Raw genomic sequence first — 24,787 nt, forward strand, 5'->3', positions numbered from 1 at the left:
TGAAAGCTTGTTCAGACACGGTACAGGCAAAAGAGCCCTCATCCCAAAACATACGTGAACAAGTTCAGTACAGAGATCATTCAAATATGTAAACATCTGAATTAGCCTATCAGTCTGCATCAACCAATACTTTTGGACAAGTGAACACTTAGGTGACTGTGACCTTCAGGCCTTCTAGATAAGAGAGGGAGCCTTCCAGCAGCAGCAGCCCAAGGATAACTGTTAATATAGCAGATGTAACACAGCACAGTCAAGACATATGCAGTTACTGCATTAAGCAGCTTTCACTCCCCCCCCCACCCATCTTTTGCCTTTTGATCAGCTACCTAAATACTGATCCCATCTAGTTTTGGGTTCACAGCAAAGGACGTTGCTGTCTTTATCCCACAGACAGAACAATTGCCCTTCAGTTATCCAAAGTCAGGGTATCACCGACTCGCATTACTTGGTCATTTTAAACCTGAGCACCGAAGAGATGCACCAATCTCCTCCCCCCCACGTGCCTGATGGCTTTCACCTTCTAAATCTACATATGATTTAATCATCAATACCTTTCCTGTTGGAATGGCTATTCAAACTTCATCAGCATAACATTAAGCATGTTGGAAAAATAACCAGGCAATAAATCGTAACTGACAGACAGCTGTTCTGATCAGAAACAGGGAGTGCTCATACCAAGCTCCTGGTAAACTGCTTCTACACTGTATTATTTCTTCAGGAAAAAAAAATATACTTCTCACGTTTGCTTACCTGTTCTCTTTAGAAAGCAGTCACTTAAGAGTCTCTTGACTGAGGAAATGGGTTGTTCCTAAGCAGACAAGCATGCACAGCGTAATCCCTGGAAACAGCTTTTACTGTTCAGCGTCAGTCAGGCTCGCTGCTGGGAGAAAAAAGCTAGACCTTCTTGTGCAGCCTCTGAAGATTCTCTCACCTTTTCTTTCTCTTTGCTAAAGCCCACTTCAAAAACTAAGTGACACAGAGATAGGTGCAGAGATCACTAACCAGGTTTTGGTTTTCTCCTCTTATATTTAGGCCTCCTCTGAGTTATTTCCCCTGTTTGCCGGAATAAAATACAATTCCACAGTCAGGGAAGAAGTACAGCAAGCTCTCTTTTTCAAGCAGATCCTTTTTCTTCCCCCAAAGAAAGTCCCTCAACATGTTTTACAAATGCTCACAAAGGGAGAGTATAATGATCTTAGCAACAACCCAAATTACAAACAATTATTTACAGTCAGGTACTTCATCCAGTTTCCTACCCATCGAAGTGGCTGAATTTTACACCTAACACCATATCTCTTTCCAGTACCTGTATATTAGAGAGACTTCTTTTAAATATACCATTATTATACCTCTGCTGGTAGAGGAAAAGTATTCAGCTTTGCCCTAGAGATTTACTGTTTGTACGTATGAAAAATGATGCAATCAGCAAATCTAAATAGCAATCCAAGATGAAATTAGACAACTCAAACCACAGTACTTAAAAAGCAATAGACCAAATTCAGTTCTAGTGTTATTGTGTGGTCCAAATTAGCATATGTTACTTCTTACAAAAAGCTGCCTTTAGTCCTTGAAAAATATTTCTCTCTCTCCATAACAAATAATGTTACTTAATGCTCTTCATAGGGCTATGGCTATGGATAAATCCATTTCTTCACAGTTTATAAACTACTGATCAACTATTGATATATTGGCTTGAATCCATAACTTTCTATTTATGGCATGACAATACTGTAAAAATAACCACAGTGTCACAGAGAATTCTGAGTAAACTAACAAGAATCCTTAGACCACCATCTCACCTAATGCCTATTTTGGAGTTTCCCACATTTGCAAACAGAGTGCACAAGCAAATCAGCTAATGGAAATAATCTTTAAATGTCAACCTATGCCACATTTGGGTAAACAAAAGAATGACAAAAATAACCAGAAAGGGCTAAAATGCTTTTCCACAGCAAACCATTTCTAAAAGGTTTTTATAGTAACACTAAAGAGAACACAGGTGTTATGAGGTTTGTGCTAGCTCCATAGTAATTTTAACTTTTTAACTATAAAAAATTAGTCAGACATTTGTCCATACAGTCATTAGAGGTCAGGCCCAATTTGATGCATCTAACTAATTATAAAAAAATAATATACTATTCTTCAAGTGACAAATATAATAAAATAACACGCAACACTATGAAACCCAAATAACACATTTGGCTTGAAAAGTAGTTTTGAAAAATAAACATTCCTCTACTTTACCTCATTCATGGGTATTTATGAGTGGGGGGGAGAAGATAGGTACATGATGCAATTTATGTAATTCACATCATTTGCATGATGATGTCGTAATGCCTATGGTAATATGACCTCATTACTTCTCACACTGTTGTCCAGCAGGGAAGAGTGGGGCTTGCAATACAATCTGGATTACTGCAATGTGCTCTACATGGGACTGCCCTTGAAAAGCATTTGGAAGCTTCAACTGGTGCAGAATGCTTTTCAAGGGCAGTCCCAGCTAGTAGATGGTATTGGTTACTTGGCACATGTAACACCACTACTCTGTGAGTTCTACTGGTTGCCAGTGTGCTTCCAGGTACAATTCAAGGTGCTGGTTTCCACCTTTAACAACCTTCATGGCTTGGGACCAGGTTACCTGAGGGACCGTCTTTTCCCAGCTGTTTCTACCCAGGCATGCTGCGGGTCCCATTGGCCAGGGAATGCCAGCTGGCAGGGCCCAGGAAGCATGCCTTTTCTGCCGTGGTGCCCATCCTATGGAACATCCTCCCTCTGGAGATCAGGACAGCCCTGACCTGATGGCCTTTCATAAGGCCCTAAAGACCTGGTTATATGCCCAGCCTGGTGCCTCGAACGTGTGAAGGCTCCCATCTCCTGGTCGATTTAGCAACCATGGATTGTAATATTCTCCTCAGCTGCTGTATACATTTTAATTTTGTATTATGATGGAAATTGGTTTTTAATTTATTTTATGATTGTTTGCCGCCTAGAGTCACTTGCCATACAAGAGTAATTTGCCATACAAATCAAATCAAATCAAGCAAACAAACAAACAAATAAATGGTCTCTAAAAGAGAATTTGTAGACTTAGAGGAGACATAATCACTTTATTGCTGCTTTATACCCCCAGATCTGAGTACAGAACTGAATCACTGGGACTTACCCCCAGTGAAATTGTATGGGGTTGTATTGTAAAATGATTTACAGATACAATCCTATACACCACTGTTTCCGAGACTAAGCTGTACTGACCTTAAAGGGCATCATTTCTAAGTAAACATGCACCAGACTGGACTATCTCCGCTTGTACATCTGCCCTGTCAGAGTTAAGTGAGAGTAGATGTTTTACAGCTTCAGATGTACACAGCTATTCTTACTTAAAACAATAAAACATAGAATTGAATGGTATATTAAACATACTTACATAATGGACCATATTAATACAAGCACTAACAGCTTCAAAATGATACAAATGATTGAACCAGATCATTAATTTGTATAGTATCTTCATGACAGATTCAATGTGAGAAATGCAACACCAAGGAAACAGCTCATTTGAAAGAAATTATGATTTACAGGACTCCCTTGTGTTCTTGATTATATCCTGGATTAAGAAACTAAGAAACAGCCTATTAGAACTCCTTTACAGAACTAGCCTCCTGTTCCCCACAGTGTCCAATCAAACATGGCCCTAAGCAATATATAAAGGCAACAGCTCTCTCCCTCCTACTGTCCTCCAGCAAGGGCAGCGGATCATGCCTTGTACATCTGAGAATCTACTTCTGGCATGACTTGCAGACTTCAGCACACAGGTCTTCCATAAAAGAGTAAAATACATAAAGCCACAAAACATTAAATCCCTATATTTCTTTCAAAGTCTTAGAGCGTCAATAGTTTCCACTATCACCACCTTTCCCAATTTTATTAACGTGTACCAAAGCTTAAAAATAATATCCAGTTTCTATTTATGAATATTATGTGTTCCTGTATGCTTTACTACCACAGAATGGGCACATTATTTTAGGCCTTTTCTAAGATGGGAAAAACTGATCATGTATTAATGTCTAAATATTTGGGAATATACTGCACAGTATATGTGCAAATTGTTTTGAGACCTGAGCTATAGGAGATCAAATTGAAATTGAACTGTTTTGGATGAAGCTGTTTGATTTGTTGGCTCTGAGCAGTTTTCTATCTTTTTTTAAATGGCATGTAATATATTTTTTTTCAGTTATGGTAGACTGACTGCAATGGCCTCATTCTAGAAAACAGGCAAAAAGAAAAGCTGTATTCTAGAATCAAGACACTTCTCTGGACAATCTATTATTTTACTTCTTTTATACAGTATGGGATCGGTCACACACTGATCTATGCCAGACCCAAATAAGCCACATTACAGCAACATAGGAATGTTTAACTTCCATGAGCTTGAGGGCTGCATCTGGCTTTGCACAGCATGTTGAGACCATACTCCTAATCTGGGTGGGGTTGTGACCCTTGGGAAGGAGGTCCAGAAGTTTTAAAATAAGTATCTTAAGCCCCTAAAATACTTAATCAACCATTTGGCTCCTTAACCCCTTGCAAAGAATGTAAAAGGGGAGCGGGGAACTGAGCATTTTGATCCTCTACTCAGGAGGAAGATCTGGGAGCCTCAAAAGAGATGCAGTCTGCACCCCTGGCTTAGTGTGTCATGCAAATCCAGCCAAATGTAATTCATTCAGCAAATCACCATTAAGCCATCTTTAGCTTAGCACGATGTGTGAAGTCTCTCACAGAAAACAAAACGAATGGATCCAGATTGTCCTGAAAGGTATCCTTCCAAAACGTGAGCCAGTGTGAATGGCAAATAAAATCATATGCATCACCTGAATTTGAATTCTTACTGAGAAACTCAACCCTGCCTATTCATATATTGATGTGGGGATATCAGGATTTAATTTGCTTCAATCTGACTGATTCAACCTCTCCAATGCTTAGCTGTTTCACTTTCTGACTAATTCTACTTCCTCTAAGCAAATGTTAAGATAATAACTCTCCAAGAGCTTTACCTAAATGCTCAGAACTCTTGGTATTATTCACATGTTCTCAAAGGCCTAATTAGGGGGATCTGGCAGCACAGTTTTAAAGGCAAAATAGATATTGTATGTCTTTTTATTTACCTGACCAGCCCAGTTGCTCAACTTGTCTTTTGAGTGGGGAAAAGAAGAAGGGCAAAGTGGGCCTCACCCTGCCCGGCAAACTTTTACCCTTATGCAAACTGCCTGTAACATTTTATTTACCTGCCAGTCCTTCTTGGCATGATTAATAAAGTGATGCTTTCGTCCACACCTCAGGGTGAATGTTTAATTAAAACTAAGGGGTATTCATTTTCAGACAGGAGAATGTGTAACAAGTTGCATCACTTCCCTTTGGAGAGGCTTCAACAAAGCAATTTCACTTGCAATCCCTATAATCTAGTACCAATAATATGAAGCTGGTCAAAATAGCACGCATAATTATGATTTGCTTTTTCAAAAATCTGCAATAATAAAAATGCTCCATTGCTTCTACCCAACTCCTGTTAAAGGGAGTTCTGGCAGCTAAAGTTTGGCTAGTCAGATATTCCAGCTTCCAGTACAAGTATACAAAATCATTCCTGATTCAAAGAGAGCAAGCTTGGGCAATAATATAATAAATTCATGGGTTGAAAGGAATTTACTGAAGGCAGCAGCAGTAGTGGCCTTGTGGGTTTTTTTGTCTACTTTAAAAATTAATGTTCATCTGGGTCATTGTCAGTGTTCCTTTGTGCCTTTTTGGTGCTTGTAATTTGCCCTTAATGGTTTTTTTTTGATAATTTTCCTTAAGAATGCATGAACAGATCTGGATTTGGCATGTCCCATTACTGCCCAGAGTCCCTCTGGTGGGAGGAGATGGGCAGTGACAAATTTGATTGATTGATTGATAGATAGATAGATAGATAGATAGATAGATAGATAGATAGATAGATAGATAGATAGATGTCTGCTTAAAAATTTAAAGCTTCATCACTTCAGGAAACTGATCTTCCTCATCATTTCTTCATTCTACCACTATGCATCTCTCATTCCAAGACAATCTGGATAAAAAGGGTACACCACCACCACCACCACCACCCCCTGCCAAGACTGCTTCAGAACATTTGAAGCCTTCTGGGAAGAACCAAATTGCGGCAATTGGCTGAGGCAATCGACCTTTAAATGTATTCATTTAGAAAACTGATATGCTGACCACTCTTTTAACAGCTCTAGGGCGCTTAGAAAAATACAGCCAAAAATAAGACCATACACCCACTCCTTGTTTAGCAACTACCTTGGTTAGCAACCATTTGCAAATACAGCAGTAATAAACGAGAATAAAAAAATCATTTTCTGACCAATGTGCGTATTTACCACCAAATTTCGTGCACCTGGCAACAACGCACACCAGAATGCGAGTAACACTGGCCTAGCTGTACGACAGAACTTTATCTATATGGACAGCAGCAACCAGTTATGTTCACAGTCTCTCTCTCTCTCTGTCACATGTTCGCTAAATGACCATTTCGCTGAGTGACCTAACGGAACTTCCTCCTGAATGAGGAGGGAGTCTACTAAAAAACCAAAGAATATAAAGCCCTAAACCTAAAATAATAATCTCATAACATTAAAACACTTTAAAGACAGAATTTAGCAATACTGTAGTTAATAAAATGGGACGAAGGACCATTGTTCCTAATGGTTTGCTCTCTTATCCTCACAAACCATCCATACGTTTTTTGCTTGTTCTATTGTTGAAGCAAAATTTCTAGCTACAAATTTCAAACTCAGTCTTCTCTCTCAACTGCTTCATGGAGAGCCAGGGTGGTATAGTAGTGAAGGTGTTGGACTAGGAGCAGGAGACCCAGGGGCTAATCTGCCCTCAGCCATGGAAAGTGACATCAGGCATTCTCCCTAAGCCCAATCGATCTCACAGGTTTGTTGTTGTGGGGAGGAAGCATTATGTATGTTGCCTTGAAGTCCTGTCTGCAATTGTAATGGTATGTGGGAATGACCTTGGGAGACAGGTGGAAGTGCTGCAGACTAGACAACGGTCGGACAAGAGGCAGCTGAGTCCGCAGAAGGAATGGGGGTGTGGCAAATGTTTCAGAAGGGACCCTCCCTAGTTTCTTGGACTGTAAAGGCAAGCAGGGAGAGATATACTTTTAGACTTGCAAGATTCTGTTAATGGAACCTTATAATACTGTAAAGTCAGAGCTAGTAGTTCTGGGTGTGCTTCTTGTCTGGACTACCTCACAAGGCTGACAGTAACTCTTTAAAGCAGCTGCCATGAAATCCTGGGAAAACGCATGGCTATATTAAAGAATGGCAGGCAAGAGTCCAGTTTGTGCCACTGTGTGTGCATTCCAAGACATCATTTTGGAATCAAATCCTAGCAGTGCTTCAGAGCCCTACTGCTGACTTATAACTACTTTGTAACCAACTCTGTAATTCTACAATCATTTTCAGGCAATCTGTTTTCTGTTTCCTAAATGAAAAACTTTACATTGTCTGTGTTAAACTTCATACTGCTATTTTCAGCCCATTTTTCTAACCAGTGGCATTCACAGGATATGACATTTTTGTCAAAATGAAAAAATAGCATCATGCTGTTACAACACAACTTCCATCCCTTTCATATATAGTATGTGTAAGATATCACAATGCAAGTAAACAAAGGAGTTGCGATGCAAGATCGCTTTTGTCTTCTGCCCCCACCCAATCCCTTGAAGATGCCTGTCTCTAACCTGTCAAGATCGTCCTACCTCGTTCTCACTCGAAATACATTTCTGTTCCTTATTCTCTTTCTGTGACTGATTACTAAGTAATTTTTGACTATTCCTCATGTCTAGGGTAAATGATCTTTCTAGCCTATGAATGTGTCAGCTATGAATGTAACGTAAATCACTGCATCCTGTGGCAAATATAACCTATCATCACCATCCTTATCCTTGACACAACTGTAGAATCAATTCTGACAAATATCATAGTAAATACATATTAGACAAACTATATGCAAGGATTGTGTCATTAAACTGGGAATGAAAAAAGTGTAGCCAGTTCTCCACTACCATCTCTTTCATTGCTTTGCATAGGTTTTCACTACTGGCCTTAATCTCATTTAAACAAAATTCTTACATGTTTTCTTTCCTCTCCATGCTGCTAACATATTAATTAGAGTTTTGCACCTGGTGCCTTGCATGGGCCTATGAGAATATCACTGTTGATTGATTCTTCTCCCTCCTTTCTCCACACCTCACTTGCTTTTTAAAATATATATTTTGATTTATAACAGAAAAAAATATAGGACATAGAATTATTAAGGGATTCTGTCTCCCCTTTCCCCACGGTAGTTCAGCCTTCTGTTTTTTGGTAGAGAAAATTACTAATTTTCTAACCAAACATTAAAATATTAATATTTCTGTTGATCAGCCTTCTTACTTATCACAGTTCCAAAACAAACAAACAAACAAACAAACAAACCCCACACAGACCTAATGTGAATATGTGCAGCATTATTTCTACTCACATTTGCAGCTTTGCACTTGATTTTGGTCACAACAGCTCACAGCCGTGAATTGTAGAAGCTGTTCTTTAATTTAAAAAGCAGCCTAGGGATTCAGCGTTCAGAGATACTACAGGGAAAAGCAATCCCAAACAGGCACATAATAATATAGTACAGTATGAACTCAACACAAGACAGGGTTACAGCGTTATCCTGTTTTCAAATTACAGTCACTCAGTTCCAGGTAAGTTTGCTATTAGATTCCTTTTGCTGGCAAAACAAAAAATACACCAAAATAGTATATTTACATGGCTTAATGTTACTTTTTTTTGTAGCATTATACAATACTGATATAATTGTTAGGCTTGTTGTGTATATTAGCATAAATTTTTAAAAATGAACAAAATTGAGGATTTGGTACATAAATATCAAGCAGTCAACTTTGTTCTCAGCACTGGTTTAGCAAAATGCCTACAAAATAAAAAATAAAATGTTTCCAGTGGATTCAGTGAAAAGCCCAAGATTCTGTCCTTCCATCCTAACCTGCCATGGCTCTACCTGAGACAGGAATTAACTCAATAACAAATCACAGATATGAATAACTCCCAAAACATAGCACAACTAATTTTTCAGGATGTAAGTGTTAGGTCTACATCAGCCTCTTCGTGATACTACATAATTAGGAACCCACAAATGAAAATACCAAGAAAAAGAGAAACTTAGAATAAATAATAATGGATGGAAAGGCAGTCTTAGTGTTGTTGTTTTTTAATAAATTCACAGAATCCTACAAACACCTGATAATGAACCCCAACTCTAACATGGTAACTCAGAATTAGGCTTCTGAATGTGGTGTGTTCCAGATATTTTGAACTACCAATCACATCAGAGATTGGAGGAAATAGTTATAGGGTAATTAAGTTCTATTCAGGTATACTAGATGATTGCTCTACGGTCCTTCCAAAGTAGGACCTTTTTTGGCACATTTGGGGAATAGTGGGAGAAAAGAAAGGGAAAATCCTTATATACATGTTTACTTAATACTGGATGCATTTATTAAAATATCTTATCAGGAAGCCAGTAAGGAAGCATAAGTAATCAGCATTCCACATAATTCCTGAAAGAATCCCTGTGTAATCTGGGTAAACTCGTGCCATGCTAGGAAGTATACTAATAGAATCACACAATGTGTTTTTAGGCAGTTTTTATTGTGAAGTTGGTCTTTCATTCAAATAACTTCCAGAGGGAGATGACAAAATATACAATGTCCAGTGCAAAAAATACCAGTCTAAAAACACGTACTATCTTACTACATTAATGATTCTTTTTAATATTTATTTTATTTATTTATTTACTATCCCACCTTTATTATTTTTATAAATAACTCAAGGTGGCTAACATACCTCATACTCCTTCCTCCTCCTATTTTCCCCACAACAACAGCCCTGTAAGGTGGGTCGGGCTGAGGGAGAGTGACTGGCCCAAGATCACCCAGCCGGCTTTCATGCCTAAGGCGGGACTAGAACTCACAGCCTCCTGGTTTCTAGCCCGTTGCCTTAACCACTAGACCAAACTAAAGTTATAAAGGTCTTACAAATCTTGCTGGTTAATCAACCAGAGATCTAACATGACCTGATATTGATTAAAAGTAATAACAACTATACTAATAATGTTTCTTGGGGAAAGGCAACCTTCAAGAAAATGATGCATGTCCAAGTTGCTCCACATAAAGCTGAGGGTTTTAAAAAAAAAACTTCATTAATGCACCATATCATTAAAAATTACAATCACAATCATACCACCTACCTGAACATAATACCACTGATGTTATTAGGACTTGTTCATGAGTAGACACATACAGGCTTGTACTGTACTGTAGGCATCATACAGAAGAAGTACTGCAGAATGACAGAACACCTGAGGTACCATTAGCCTCGGGCTCAACTCCTGGTGACTGTATGAGAAATGTTTGCCCTCTCCATCTGTCCCTGGCCAGAGTTTTGAGCTCTTTCAGAGACATTCCAGTCATCTTTTTGATGCCATCCATCCATTGTCTTCCATTTCCCATTACCATATGGTAGTTTTTTCTAATTGCTCATATGCTTGCATCACTTGCCCAAAGTATTTAAGTTTCTGTTTGCTAATTATTGCCTCAAGTGGCCTGTCAGTCTTTATTTCTTCCAGGATCAATTGATTGGTTCTTTTTGCAATCCATGCTACTCTTTGTGACCACATCCAAATCCTGACAGAATCTTCTTTCTCAATAGCTATACATTATAACTGGAAAACTATTACTTTACCTATTTTGACCTTAGTTGCCATACAAATATTGTTGTCCCTTATGATCTTGCCTACGTTTGCCACTGGATTTTTCCTAAGGATTAATTTCATTACTATTCCAGTACACTGTCCACATTTATCTATTCTGACCCCAAGAATATATAATTCTCTTTTTCTTAGTATTTCCATGTAATTATATGGGTAGTTACAACTACCCATCATCTTCTCTTCTTCATCATTAACTGTAAATTCATTAAGCATGATGGTTACCTTTGGCTTTGTAATATTCAGTGTATATTGTGTGATTTTCATTGAATTGAACACATGAAGAATCAAGCATATTTGATTAAGTGTAAGCAAAAAACCTTTCTTTTCTAGAAAAAATCATTTAAAAAATTGACTATTCATATCCACGCAGTAATTACTTGGCTGGAATTTATTCTGATTGGTTGTGATTCCAATTATCACTGGCAAGGGGCTCAATTTTTGATGTGACATTAATTCCATTAGCAACCACTACTAAAAAAAACCTCAGCAAGCCACAAACATGCTTCTGTGTAACACTGTGTTATACTTTGTACTTGTTTTTGTCAATCGTGACATCATTCTTTGCAGTATCATAGCAACACTGAGATGGGCAGCTATATAAACTGAATAAATAAATAAAATATTAAAACTCAGAACAATCCATGCATTTCAGAAAGTTTCCTAGAGGAATAGCTGTGATAATCATTTGGAGCAAATACGACAAAAAAAGCTAAGAAATTTAAGGAACTACAAGACTCCTTGCTATATTTTCAAAAATTAATTAACCGAATACAGATCCTCCCTTGATACATCTTTTCGCTTTATTTCACAAATATCATATAATCGTGGAAATCTGCCACGCGCAGCTTAGTAAGAATTGTAGCTTTATAAATTCAGCTAATCGACGCGGAACCGCTACCAAATCTCCAACCTCAGTTTAACAGGATCTCTCCCGCCCTCAAAACACTGCTGTGTATTCTCCCACGTGACTTATGCGATCAAATCAAAAGTCCCGGCTCAGTGCGCGCGGATGATATTATTGTCATTCCGTATTCTTTAAAGACAGAGAGAGGCGGGGCCGAGGCAAGCACCATACTACCTTCGGGACATCATGGGAAACGTCTATAATTTCTATCATAGAGTTATCACGGGATAGCACGACCTGTCACTCTGAGTACCATAGAGCGCAGCGGCTATCGGCGCTTTCCCGCCGTTATCGGAAGTTGGGTCTCTATACTTCCCATTTCCCGCGTCTTTCCCCCGAGAGCATTCTGGGAAACGTATTAAGGAAAGTCGTCTTCCGTTTCCTTTTCCTCTTTCCTTTGTCGCGCGCGGCAGCATGGTGCGTATTGGGCGGGTGCCTGGGAGAAAGCAAATAATCAGCGAGCGTTGGTTTTACTTAATTCTACAAAAACAAATGCAGTAGTCTTACGTTATATTTGTGAACAAGGAAAGCTAAAAAATGCCTCAGGAGTATCAATCGTAGTTGCAAGGTGGAAGAGATAGATTTTTAAAAAAATATTTAAATTAAAAAGATAATTTTGTGCTATTGTAGGAAAAGAAATAGTGGTGGCCAAAATGTTGGGCTTTCAGCTCGATTTCCAAGGTAAAACATTCCTGCCTAAGCCTGTAGATTCGGAGCAGGGTAGTTTTGCATACTGTATGTTTTAATATAATAGATAGGATTATTGTAAATTTCCTTGTTAAGTTTACCAAAGACATAAATTCAGCTGGAATCTGTCAATCAATTATTATCGTGAAAGAAAAATAAGTAAAATTATGTTCATTTTAATTATAAATTTACATTACACACAACTTCATCTAAAATAATCAGGCTAAGTTATATTGTTGCTGTTACCGCTTTCCTTATTTGACTTGTCTTGGCGCAGACAGTTGTGTCTGTCCCATTTGGGTATTGTTCAGGAAAAAAAAATGATAAAATTATTCAGTCTGAATCTGGGATATTGGTCAAAAGGAAAGCTCTGCATTCCAGACAGGAATTTCGGTAATGAGAACAATTAAGTAATATAGTCACAGTCTCTGTTTCTTCCAAACCCCAAGGGCATATATGTTCAAAATATGGGATGTGTTTGACTCTACCTTCAAGCAAAACTACTGTAATAACATAAATATGACCCTGTTTAAATGCCTTATTCTAATGAGGGAGAATGCTGATTAAAAAGTAGTCTGTTGTAATGCAATTTTTCCTGATGACAACTATGATATGATAGAGAATTAGGCTTAAATCCCTTCGTAGGTCAGTTTCTCTAATTTGCTGCCTGGTAATTGTCTGCATTTTGAGACTCCAGAGCAACAATAAACTACAGGCCAAAAGTGTATGAGTCAAACTTTCTCTTTTTGGTCTTTTTTCAGGAGTTGGAGAACTAAAGACACAAAAACAGGAAGAAAATACTGTGGAGTCCTTGGTGCTCTCTCAGCCTTGTTGTTTTCTTGCAGACATTTCATTGCCAGACTAGGTGACATCTTCAGTGCCACGAAAACAACAAGGCTCAGAGAGCACCAAGGACTCCACAGTTCAACCCTGAGCTACAAATATTCGCTTCGATTGGGAAGAAAATACTAATTTTAACCCAATATTGAAAGTGTCCTACCATGCTTGCCTCAGTGGTTCTCTGCCCTGATTTCATGCACAATAGTGCAGTTGGAAAGTATTGTAGGACCAATAGAATAGTTTCAAAGAATTTGTTTAGTTATTTAAGTTGACTTTGGTGCCTCCTGACTCTAGAATTATGCCTGCAACTTTTCTAATTATTTGTATTATTTATAGGTACAAATCTGTGCACTGTAGAGTAGTCGAGCCACTGCTTTTACATTAAACACCTTAAATGCCAATGTGCCACTTATACAGTGAAACTTAAGGAAAGCAACCACAATCTCCTAGATATTCTCAAACACAGTCTCCTAGATATTCTCAAATGCAGAATAAACTGTCCAATAAACTGAATATATAAATCCTCAGCTGCCAATATCTTCTTGGTTGCTAGGCAGAGAGCATAATCTTACTGTTTGATGCTAAGGTCTTCTGCTGTACAGTAGGAAACAAAGGCTAGATGAATTTTGGCCCTGTCTGTCAAATCTTTTATATCCTCTTCTCAAAACTAAGCATGTACAATTTTCCTGCATTTTTACCTACTTTTGTAGCTTTCATGGTGTTCTTTCCCCAATAAGTCAAATATGATTTGTCTCCTCATTTTGCTTTGTGACCTAACATCTTTACATCTTTTGAAAAATCTTCTAAACAGATTAAAAGAATAGGTGTGTAGAAATAAGCATTTGTATTTTATGCTGTTGCATCATAATAATTACTTTCAAATAAAATGTTACTAGAAAAAGTTAGATGTGCTATTTTTCTTCTCTTTTAGATAAACGTAACGTTGGAAGAGCAGTTAACTGAAACCATGCTTTTTATTTTTAGTTATGCTATCAGATGAGTACTGTATAAACATGGATTTCAGAATGGATTTATCAGTATATATTAATTTTTGCTCAGAGTATTTATTTTTCTAATACCACAAGTTTGGTCTAGTGGTTAAGGTGCTGGGCTAGAAATGGGAAGTCTGTGAGTTCTAGTTCCGCCTTAGGCATGAAAGCCAGCTGGGTGACCTTGGGCCAGTCACCCTCTCTCAGCCCAACTCACCTCACAGGGTTGTTGTTGTGGGGAAAACAGGAGGAGGAAGGAGTATTAGGTACGTTCGCCACCTTGAGTTATTTATTAAAAAAATTAATAAAGATGGGATAAAAATAAAATAAACATAATTTGAGATGGACTTAACCTACTGGGCTGAAGGTCTTTAATCAAGAAATTATCTATGACCGAGACTAGAGTCACATCTAGATGTCACCAGTCGTCATGGTGTGCTATAGTCCTCGGAGAACAATAACTGACCTTTATTCACTGACTCTGATTCATTAGCAGAGTCAGTTGCCAGGTTGGTAACAGATATGAATTATAGCAAACTTTCTTTGTATTGCTGGAGATAGAAGATGACTTGTGGTGACATGGTGGGTTCTGGTTCAAGTAGTTTACACTGTTAAAATTTTAAAAAATGAAATAGCAAAAAGGACAAACATCTCTTCCTTTCTTATGGGAACATAAATTCTTCAAAAAGGAAATAAAATACTAGAACTACTTTAGCAATGTTATTTGTAAATAAATTCTAAAAAGAGCAGCTACTTCTTGTTAGTGAGAAAATTATGTCCCAACATGGGTTTGACTCGTACCTGAAAATTGTTCCCAAGAAACATAGATGGTTGATTATTGTATTCTGTGTGCCATTAAAATTATGTCCCAACATTTCAGATGTTTTCAAATAGGCACTGATTTCAATTTTTTCCCTTTGGTGTATTTTTAAACTTACTGTAGTTAGCAAATTTAAAAAGATCATTATCAATGAATCAGGATTTGCCTAATTCTATGCTTGCATAGAATTCTCCATAGAATTACAGATTCTAAATTGTCCTATGTAGCACAATAAAGGTATAAAAAGGTACAACCTTTGTATCTGTTAGAAAATCCTGATTCATACATTGTTTGGCAAAGAGTAGGTTAATTTTCAGGTACGTGAAATCTTTTGACTGTACTGTCTACAGTCCTTTTTGTTTCCATGGAGCTAGAGTTGCATTGTGATACATTTTGGTGTGCTATGGTTCTGGTAGGAAGACTACTAATCTTAATGCACTGCTTACAGAATTTCATGCTATAGTAAGTCAATAGATCAGTTTTGTATCATAAAAGTTTGCTACACCTAAAACTCCCCTATTAGGCATAGCATTATTCATTGTAACTATTTTGTAAATTTATTTCCTGTTTGATAAGTCATCTATCTTTTCAATTCTACAATAAATCGTGATCAAGTGAGTGACTTATCATGTAAGTTCTTTTACTGAACTGGAAACCGTCATTGCTGTGTTAAAATATAGTACCAATGCTACTATTCTCCCTTTTCATCAGGCGTGAACTATGATGATGTTTGATGAAAATGAAACTTGAAGTGTCTAATTGATTTCTGAACTGCATGCTACAAAGCAATTCTGGATATTTAATCAGCTAAGCTTGCAATCTCCCAACTATGTATGGTAACTGAAGCCATCAAGAATTCAATAAATTTGTTTCTGGCTGGATGTTGTAAAAGATGAGGTTTACTATTGGTAATTGAAGAGAGGCTGCTGCAGAGCTACAAACTGATAGACACAAGCCTGATTATATAGTGGTAAATTGATGGTGCATATTGAATACTGACTTTTTTGATTTTTTTTTTCCAGGATTACTACAGAATCATTGGAAAGAAAAAGGTGCTTTAGTAATTGAGATTACAAAATTCATCTGCAGCTGACAAAGTGGTGAAGTTATATGAAGTCTTTATATTTATTTCAATAAAAATATATAAAAGCTGAAGGTGATTGGTTTCTGCTCAATTACTTGGGCATCAGATTTTGAGGGGTGAAGTGAAATTCCTGTATTCTAGCAACCTCAGGTTGCAATATCCTGTTTTATTTATAGTGATAAGATGATTCGGCTTATTACTTAAAAGCTACTATTTTTATTTATTATGGAGAGCCAGTTTGGCGTAGTGGTTAAGACACCAGGGAAGAAATGGGAAGTCTGTGAGTTCTAGTCCCGCCTTAGGCACCAAGCCAGCTGGGTGACCTTAGGCCAGTCACTCACTCTCAGCCCTAGGAAGAAGGCAATGGCAAACCACTTTTGAAATCTTGCAAAGAAAACTGCAGGGGCTTGTCCAAGTAGTCACCAGGAGTCAACACTGACTGGAAGGATTTACTTACTTATTTGAACTGCTTGATGGGAATTGTATAATTCAGTTATTTTATCATTTAATGAAGTACCTGTCATGTGCGCCGTTTCAATGTATTTGATGCATCGTAACGTTTCGCATGTCATTAATTGGATGCGTGTTTCATTTGTCTAGGGAGGATGGGAACGATTATATTTTGGCTTTGCTTTGGAATGTGTTTGTGTTATCTACTGCGCTCAAGGTTACTTTCCCAGGCTAGCAACTCTGACGATTGCTAGCACCTGTGCCGGGCGGGGCTGTTATGAGGGAGGCGGGATACGTTTGAAGCAAGGGTTTAAGTTTGTATTTGGCGCGCTTTTGCTCATTCTCAGCTTTCTCTGTATTTGCTTTTAGTACTCTAATAAATCAGATTTCATTTAGCATCCTCTTGTGAGTCTGAGTATTTGGGGCTGGGGCAATCATTACATAAAGCTGAGAATCTCAGTTCCTAACTCCGCTGGCCCCTGTCCAAGGAAGACAAGCGTCTAACTTGTGAGGGAGAGAGCCCGCGATGACCGAGCCCGAAATCGTGATGATGGAGGAAGGGGAACCGGACTCGACCGTGAGGCCGTCCGGCCGACCGTCCCAAGGAGGGGAGCTGTCCGCCATCAGAGAGGAGGCGAGCTCCGGGTCGGAGAGCGAAGCCGGGGGGCTGAAAACGGCCCCGGAGACCACCGTGAATTCTCCGGGTGAGCTGCTCACCTGGGATGAGACCCGAGGAGATGCCACAGCAGCGGGGGGCCCATCCTGGAGGCAGAGATACCCTTTATCCCCCAACGTGGTGCAGGTGCAGCCAACGGAGGGCTCACCCACTCCGGATCGAATCAGAGTGCTGGAGTCGAAAATGGATTCGTTGGAGGCTATTCTGAAACAGCTGAGCTTGGATGTAACCTCGATGCGAGAGCTCCGGGAAGAATCCAGCCAGAGGCATTCAACCCCTTCCTCCCAGGGGCTGACCCCGGAACGGCGACGGGTGGTGCGGAGGCGCGAAGGGGACCAGTCGGTCCAGATGGAAATCGCAGCAGCGCCCGGGCGATCGCCCCGGGGCCCCGTGCCGCTCCGAGTCAGGGAAGCACCAGCCGCAGCAGCCCCGGTGGTGGGGCGCAGCCCGGCGGGAGGCGGTATGCGAGACTTCCCTGTCAAGTTTGATGGGGACCCGACCAAACTCTCGTTCTTCCTGACCAATGCGAAAGCTTATATGGAAGAATGGGGGGGGGGTTTCCAATCGGAGAAGGCAAGAATCATCACCATTGCCACCAAACTGAAGGGGAGGGCGGCAGACTGGTATGTCCAGATGTGCCAGTCGGAAGCGCCTGAACTGGAAAATCTCGAGGAGTTCCTCTGGGCGTTGAAGCAACACTTCGAGGACCCCTTAGCAAAGGAGAGAGCAAAGCGAGCCCTGAAGGAACTCAAGCAGGGGTTCTGATCAGTGGCCGATTATGCTTTGGAGTTTAAAGCGCTAGCTGGGAAGGTGGATGACTGGTCCCAAGCAACCATTATCGAGCTCTTCAAAGATGGCTTGAATACCGAGGTGCTGCGCTGGTCCCTGGGGAGGGACGACCCATACACGCTGTATGAGTGGATCCTGCTAGCAGGAAGGGCTGAACATGCCCAAGAGGTCTTTGCCCAGCGGAAGACCGTCAAGTCGGGGCGGGAGATGAAGCCCAGCCGCACATCGACCACCGGGGGAAAACCGGGACAGCGACCCTGGGACGAGGAGCGTGAGAAGCGGTATGCCAAAGGATTGTGCCTGAGATGCGGTAAGGAGGGGCATCGAGTGGCAGCATGCCCGAAGGCAAAGGTGGAGGAACGGCCCGGAAAACCGCCGGCGAAGTCCCCTGCGTTGCCGAGGAAACAGAAAGCTGCGGTGGCTGAGACCGAGGGAGACGATGTGATGTTCTACGAGATTGAAGGGGAGACCGAAATCCCGCAACCGGCGGGAAACGCCAGCCACCTGCTCTAAAGGGCGCCGCTGGGCAGGTGGTAGAAGACGGGCGCGAGCCTCCAGCGGTGAGTGGCACTTACCGCATACTCATGGTGAAATTGAAATTGGGTTCACAAGTCAAGACGGTGGAAGTATGGGCCATGATTGATTCGGGGTGTTCCCGGTGTCTGATGCACCCCGACGTGGTGGCGGCTTTGGAGCTCCCCACTTTTCCCCTACAAAGACCCATCGCATTTACTCAATTGGATGGGTCCATGGCAGGGGGCAAACCGGTCACCCATTTTACAGGGCGGGTAGCCTTGCAACTGGGCAGTCACCAGGAAGGGTTGTCTTTTGTCGTGGCTCCCGTAGGGGGCCCATTGGTGGTGTTGGGGGTACCATGGTTGGTGCAGCAAAACCCCCAAATAAACTGGGTCTACCGGACCATCACATTTAGGGATGGGTTTTATCAAGCGGCAGAGGGGAAGGGTGCCCCAGAGGAGATGGTGGGGGTTGCGGCAGCTGCGACTCCGCCTTACCCGGCCTCTCCTCTGGAGGGCTTGCCGGCCGAGTACAGGATGTTTGCTGATGTATTCGGTGAAAAGGAAGCTGACCAGTTGCCCCCCCATCGAAAGACGGACTGTGCCATAGAACTGCTGCCCAACACTCAATTGCCTAAACCAAAAATTTATTCCATGACGCAAAAGGAACTGACTTTGTTGAGGGAATTTGTGGACAAAAATTTGGCGCGCGGATTCATTGAGCCGGCGAATTCACCCGTGGGGGCGCCGGTTCTTTTCCGCCCAAAAAAGGATGGGACATTGAGACTTTGTACGGATTTCCGCGGATTAAATGCCGTCTCAATTTCCAACAAATATCCCTTGCCATTGATAAAGGACATGTTGTCACATCTGGCCAAAGGCAAGATTTTCTCTAAACTGGATTTAAGAGAAGCCTACTATCGTGTACGAATCAAGGAGGGTGATGAGTGGAAAACTGCATTCAATTGCCCGTTGGGAGCCTTCCAGTATAAGGTGTTGCCGTTTGGGTTGGCTGGGGCCCCTGGGGTATTTATGCAATTAATCAATGAAGTTTTGCATGAACATCTGTTTAAAGGTGTACTGGTGTATTTGGATGATGTATTGATTTATACGGAAACCATGAAAGAGCATGTAGCTCTGGTAAAGAAAGTCTTGTGTAAACTCAGATCTGCTGAATTGTATGCAAAGCTATCCAAATGTGCCTTTCATCAGACCCAAATTGACTACTTGGGGTATAGGATTTCTGATAAAGGTATAGAAATGGACCCTGCCAAGGTGCAGGCTATCATGGACTGGGAGAGTCCCCGTACCCGCAGGCAACTTCAAAGTTTCTTGGGGTTCAGCAACTATTACAGATTATTCATAAGGGGGTTCGCTGAGATTGCCTTGCCCCTAACGGACCTGCTTCGAACGAAAGGGGTGGGAGATACTAGGCGAGTCAAGAATCCCGGAGCGTTGTTGAGGTGGACGCCTGCTTGTCAAACGGCGTTTGAGCGGCTGAAAGCAGCTTTCGTCAAAGAGCCCATTTTACAACACCCTGATCCCTCAAAGCCTTTTGTTGTACAGGCTGATGCCTCCGATTATTCTATTGGCGCATTGTTGATGCAAAAAGACGAGGCAGGATGCCTCAAGCCCTGTGCGTATTTATCCCGCAAGTTCTCCGAAACTGAGAGGCGTTGGCATGTTTGGGAAAAGGAGGCATTTGCAGTGAAAGCTGCATTAGAAGCTTGGCGGCATCTGTTGGAAGGGGCTAATCACCCCTTTGAGGTATGGACTGATCATAAAAACTTGGAGGCACTTAGTACCCCTCGAAAACTGAGCCCTAAACAGGTTCGTTGGGCTCAATTTTTCAATCGATTCAATTTTCAGTTCAAATTTATTCCAGGGAAAAAGAACTTCTTGGCTGATGCCTTGTCAAGGCAACCTCAAGACTCTGGGGCGGCGCCAGATGTGGTGAGCACCCTATGGTCGCCGCCCCAATTGGGCATGCAAGCTGTGACGCGTAGCCAAACGCGCGCGCAACAACCGCCCACCACAAGCGCTGCTCAGCCAAGCTCTTTGTCAATTCCCTCCCAATTGCAACAAAAGTTTTTAAAAGAATTAAAAACGGATACTTGGTTGCTTGCGAATAAAGACAATGTTACTTTTGACAGAGGCTTCGCTTGGAAGTCCGACCGCCTCTACGTTCCTGAAAGCCTCCGAAAAGACGTGTTAACACGTTCACACGATGACAAACTCGCAGGTCACTTCGGGTTTGTAAAAACCTTGCACCTCGTTCGGAGGCAATTCTGGTGGCCCACATTACGTAAAGATGTCAAAGACTACATTGCTTCCTGCACTGTTTGTGCAATGTCCAAGCGCAAGGTGGGCAAGCCCCAGGGGCTGTTGCAGCCGGTAGCAGCCCCCTCTTCCCCTTGGGAAGAAATCTCCATGGATTTTATTGTAGAGCTACCACCCAGCCAACGCAAAACGGTCATTTGGGTGGTCAAAGATTATTTCTCCAAACAAGCCCACTTTATTCCCTGCGTGTCCATTCCGTCAGCGCGTCAATTAGCCCGCCTATTCCTGGTACACGTGTACAGGCTACACGGATGTCCCTCCCGCTTGATTTCAGACAGAGGTACACAATTTACCTCTCAGTTTTGGCGGGCGTTTCTCAAGCTGTTAGGCACGAAGCAAGCCCTCTCCACGGCTTGGCATCCTCAAACGGACGGGGCCACTGAGGCGGTGAACTCCACTCTAGAGCAGTACCTGCGCGCTTTTGTGAATTATCAGCAGGACAATTGGGTAGACCTTCTACCATTTGCTGAAGTGGCTTACAACAATGCAGTGCATCAAAGCACTGGACAGACCCCGTTTCGGGTGGCTCTGGGTAAAGACTTTGTCCCTATCACTGATCTCCCACAACCTCCTGCAGGTGCGGTCACTACAGACGATTGGTCAACACAACTGGCTGACTCTTGGCCGATGATTCAAAATGCATTGGCTGATGCTCAAGCGGATTATAAATTGTATGCTGATCGGAAGCGGGCCCCCCAACCTGCATTCCAAGTTGGGGACTCAGTGTACCTTTCTACCAAGTTTATCAAGTCATCACAACCTTCAAAGAAACTTGCACCTAAGTTTGTGGGTCCTTTCCCAATTGTCGCTCAGATCAACCCTGTGACTTTTAAACTTGATTTGCCTCATAACCTGAAACGCTTACACCCTGTTTTTCATTGCAGCTTACTCAAACCGACTATTCCTTCTGATCGCTGGCATCGGCAACCTCCACCTCCCACCCCCATCATGATTGATGGTCAGCAACACTTTGAAGTTAAAGAAATTTTGGACTCTAGACGCCTTCGCAATACTTTGCAATATTTAGTTCGTTGGAAGCATTTCCCTCATCCTGAGTGGGTCGCCGCATCAGATGTAGCTTCCCCGGTTCTAGTGGCCCGTTTCCACTCCGCTTATCCCTCGAAACCAGGTCCCTAGGGGTATTTTTGGAGGGCGGTATGTCATGTGCGCCGTTTCAATGTATTTGATGCATCGTAACGTTTCGCATGTCATTAATTGGATGCGTGTTTCATTTGTCTAGGGAGGATGGGAACGATTATATTTTGGCTTTGCTTTGGAATGTGTTTGTGTTATCTACTGCGCTCAAGGTTACTTTCCCAGGCTAGCAACTCTGACGATTGCTAGCACCTGTGCCGGGCGGGGCTGTTATGAGGGAGGCGGGATACGTTTGAAGCAAGGGTTTAAGTTTGTATTTGGCGCGCTTTTGCTCATTCTCAGCTTTCTCTGTATTTGCTTTTAGTACTCTAATAAATCAGATTTCATTTAGCATCCTCTTGTGAGTCTGAGTATTTGGGGCTGGGGCAATCATTACAGTACCCTAGAAGTTTAGGAAAAACAGTTTGCTGTTTATTCTTATTTTAAATATGTGCAGCACATTTTCCTTCCTGTATGCTTGCATTAACCAAAAACTTCTAGTATAGCAATTCTGCATCAAAAATGTAAAACGTATCCATAAATATTGGCTGGATGGTGTATTAAATGGATTCATAACTGACTTGAAAATTATACTCAATGTATAGTTTCTCATCAAATTGGAGTGAGGAATGGATAGAAGAAACTGCAGAGTTCAAAGCTTGTAAAATACTTAAAAAAAAAAAAAGTTTCAGCTGGGAGTGGGGGAAAGAAACTACTGTCCAAGGTTCAACTCTAGGTTTGTAGTCTTCATTGTTGTTAATGATTTTGATGGTAGTGTGGGGGAATGCTTATCAGAAATACAGATTACATATAATTGAATAAGATAGCTAATACTTCAACATGGTTGTCTGGGGAATTCTTGGAGTTGAAGTCCACACGTCTTAAAGTTGCCACGGCTGAGAAGCACTGCTCTAGAAGAAACAAAATTCACAATGATTTTAAGTTAGATACATGGGTTGAAAGTAACTTATTGAACATGAAAACAGCCCTGCAGAGTCCGATCAAAGCCCTTTTCGGTTCACCATTTTCTCATGGCCAACCAGATGCCTCTGATGTGGCTGCAAGCAGTTTGTGACATCCCCCTCTCCCACAGTTGGACCCCTGCAACTAATATTTGGAGGTAGCTGCCCCCACTCTAGAGGTAGCCTTGAGTCTTCAGGACCAATAGCCCTTGATGTTCTCACCTTTCATAAACGTATCCAGCTCCCTTAAAACCTTTTAGGTTGCGGCCATGACATCTTGTAATAATGGATTTCCTGAGTTAATAATGCACTGTGAGAGCTGCTTTCTTTGTCCAAAAACTTTTCTTGGTGCTGGGCATGATTTCATATACCTCAACTATTTATGCCGTCTTTATTCCAACTGAGATTCTAACATTCTAGCATTTTTCTCTATAAAGATGTTCTAGCCTCTTGACTAGGTAACAAGTACAGAGTGGTTTACTTAAGGAAATCTGCAGAGATACAGGATGAGGGATACTTGGCTTGACAATAGTATCTGTGCAAAGATCCAAAGCTGTCACTGATCACAAGTCAGCAGTGTAATGCAACTGCAAAAAAATTAAAAGGCAGATTTTTTTTCCTTGCATCAATAGGAGTTTAATTTTAAAATTATGTAACATTAATGGCCCCTTTCTATTCTGCATTGATCAGCCCCCCAACTCTTACATTCTGGGCACATCACACTGGGTCCGTATCAGCTAATAACTAGTTGTATTTCCCTAATGGTGGTCTGGCAGCATACAATCACAGCAGCTGGTGTGATTGTATGCAAAAATCACTAGTTTCAGAATAGGGTCCACCCCTTTTTGCCAGACAGTGACTAATGTCCCATAAGCCTTTGTTCCGCATGTCATTACATCATGTTAGGGTTTTGTCTTAATCTGGTACAGATCACACAAAAACTGCATTTGTATTTTTCTCCCAAAACTTATTTTTCAAAATTAAATTCCTATTCCTTCTAATGTTAATAATTCTATGCTTGTTTCTATTTTCCTTAGTCTAGTCTTCCTATTACTGTAAGTTTGCAACTCTTTCTTATGTTCTGTATCTGTTCCTATCTGTTTGTAGCTCTGTCTTCCTATTTTAACTTCTGCAGTCTTTCCTTTTCCCCCCAGGTCTTCAGCTCTTGTAGTAGCCAGGCTCAGTCCATTCAGATGTGAAAACCCTGAATGGAGTCTTCTATGGACTGGCAAATGGGCTTTTTTCTCCTCCCCCCACACCCCCAGTCCTGTTTCTGGAGCGGGTTTGTGCAGCTCTGCATCTGCACAGTGGCCTTGCAGACTCTGGTGGGACTCTTTTCCTCTCCCTATGCTGAGCTCTCTCTCAGCTAGTCGCTTGCTGTCTGAAGACTGCTGCTGAGGGGCTTGCCTTTTGTGTTGGACATTCCTCTTACCTGCTTGTTGCCTTCCTGGCTTGACATCTTTTCTTGCCACACCCACACATGCTTGCTTTCTGTTCCATTTTATGGGACAACTGTCCCATTAAAGAGTGGGTGGCACCATTTTAACCCTCCTTCCCAGGCACCAAAACTCTGGATCCCAGGAGGGAAAAGAAATGTCTGTTCAGTCTGGGTGGTGAGTTCACTCTTCCACACATCACTAGACCCTCCACCATTAGCTAGGCAGGTAGCAGTAGCTGGACTACTGTCAAGAACAGGATAATGGGGAATGGGAACAAAGTCCTATCTTAAGA

At 41.3% G+C, this 24,787-nt stretch overlaps 1 long non-coding RNA gene and 1 other non-coding gene across 2 annotated transcripts; both read left to right on the forward strand.

Moving 5' to 3' along the window:
• Positions 1-14,678: 14,678 nt before the first annotated feature.
• LOC134488687 (small nucleolar RNA SNORA3/SNORA45 family) lies at positions 14,679-14,808 on the forward strand. The gene has a single exon (XR_010067006.1). It is a non-coding gene; the product is annotated as a small nucleolar RNA SNORA3/SNORA45 family (small nucleolar RNA).
• Positions 14,809-15,583: 775 nt separating this feature from the next.
• LOC134490150 (uncharacterized) lies at positions 15,584-16,261 on the forward strand. The gene is made up of 2 exons (XR_010067186.1): positions 15,584-15,736; positions 16,129-16,261. It is a non-coding gene; the product is annotated as an uncharacterized LOC134490150 (long non-coding RNA).
• The last annotated feature ends 8,526 nt before the right edge of the window (positions 16,262-24,787 follow it).

This window comes from Candoia aspera, chromosome 1 (genome assembly GCF_035149785.1).
Source record: "Candoia aspera isolate rCanAsp1 chromosome 1, rCanAsp1.hap2, whole genome shotgun sequence".
In the NCBI taxonomy this organism is placed as follows: domain Eukaryota; kingdom Metazoa; phylum Chordata; class Lepidosauria; order Squamata; family Boidae; genus Candoia; species Candoia aspera.